Source organism: Rhinopithecus roxellana, chromosome 5 (assembly GCF_007565055.1).
Source record: "Rhinopithecus roxellana isolate Shanxi Qingling chromosome 5, ASM756505v1, whole genome shotgun sequence".
In the NCBI taxonomy this organism is placed as follows: Eukaryota; Metazoa; Chordata; class Mammalia; order Primates; family Cercopithecidae; genus Rhinopithecus; species Rhinopithecus roxellana.
The window spans coordinates 96,514,348-96,516,219 of NC_044553.1; the positions used below are offsets into that span (position 1 = coordinate 96,514,348).

At 31.6% G+C, this 1,872-nt stretch overlaps 1 pseudogene; it reads right to left on the reverse strand.

Moving 5' to 3' along the window:
* Positions 1-340: 340 nt before the first annotated feature.
* LOC115897574 lies at positions 341-894 on the reverse strand (annotated as a pseudogene).
* Between the last annotated feature and the right edge of the window lie 978 nt (positions 895-1,872).

Consider the following 1,872-nt stretch of genomic DNA (forward strand, 5'->3'; position numbering starts at 1 on the left):
AATAGTGCAACTTTTTAATGCATATTGTTGACTGTTTATAGTCTACACAGTTACACCTTCACACTTCAACAACATGCTCACAGATCCTAAAGAAACCTACTTTATAAGAAGGCATAACCTAGATATTCCTTCATTTGACCAACTCCATCTAATTTTAGATGTGCAGAATGGCTTAGATATATATTCAAGTGTAAGCCCCATACAACATATTACTTGATCAATATTCTAAAATCAGGTTTCAGGACAATGACATTAAGAGAAAGGAAGAAAACATGGAGGAATGAAGTCCTAACTACTATACATCCATGTTGTGTTATTTTTTGACAGTAGTGAAAAGTTTTTACAGATAAGTTACAAAGAAAAGGCAAATAAACAATTTTGTACAAGAAATGTAACACATTCTGTACAACGTCCACTTTGCTGTCATCATTTGTACAAGCTCTCCATACTTTACTTGACGATCACCATCAATATCTGCTTCCCTGATCATTTCATTGCCTTGGTATCTGTTAACTTCTTTCTAAGGTTTATAGGGTGAAGCTCTGTTGCACTAATATAACCATTGCCAACCTTATCAAACACATGGAATGTTTCCCTAATTTCTTTTTCACTGTCTGGGTCTTTCATTTGTCTTGCCATCATTGTCAGAAATTCAAGAGGGTCAATTGTGCCCTTACCATCAGCATCTACTTCATTAATCATATCCTCTGCTTCTGTTGGATTCTACCCAAGATACTTCATTACAGTTCTCAATTGCTTTATTGTTACAGTTCCATCATCATCCCTGTCAGATAGAGAAAAAATTCCTTTGAATTCTGCAATCTGCTCTCCCATCAGTTGGTCACCTGTGCTGCAAGCACTACTGGTTTCACAGATGCAACCATACAACCTCATGGCTGGCTGGCTGACTCACTCCACTCAGACTCATTTTTTTTTTTGTTTTATTTGGCCTTGTATTGCTTTTGTTTCCTTATTTTCCTAAGGTGGAAACTTAGATGATTGATTTGAAATCTCTATTCTTTTCTAATATATGTTTTTAATGTTATTATACACTTCTCTTTAAGCAGTGCTTTTGCGACATCCTACAAATTTTGATATTTTAAATTCATTTTCATTTAGTTAAAATTGTTTTTTAAAATTTCTCTTGATATTCCTTTAGCCATATGTTATTTAGGAGTGTATCATTTAGTCTCCAAATATGCAGTATAGAAAACATTGAAAAATCATTATAAAAATGTGTTATTTTGTATTTAAGCAAGAGCAAATTCCAGATAAACTGTTGCATATATGTAAATATTTAATACCCAAATGACGAAAAAATATGCAAAAATATTTACCTGTTTTTAGGATAAGGAAGGATATCCTAATCATAGATAAGCAATCTATAGTAAAAATTGATAGGTTTTTAAAATATGTAAATTAACATCAATCTTATGGCGATAAAAGTCAGAGTAGTGGGAGTGGATTAGCTTTGGGCTGAGGCACGAGGGATTTCTAGAACACAAGTTATATTCTATTCCTTTACTTTGGTAATAGTCACATCACTGTTTATTTTCTGATAATTTATCAACATGCTCATTTCCAATTGTGCACCTTTCTATATGCATAATGTGTTTTAATAAAATGTATACAAATTTAGTAGATCAAGATAACTATAAAATAATCACTGGTAGAAAATGGAATTGTGATATGTTTTATAGAATATGTTAATACTAGGATTATAGAGTTATGTTAATCATTAAGAAAATCATAACCACCTAAGATGATACACAGTTATAAACCATGCATAAATAAATGACAGAAAAATTGAAAATACAGAGACATACATACATAGTCAACATCACTTGTAAACAAAAGAAAAAACTATATAGT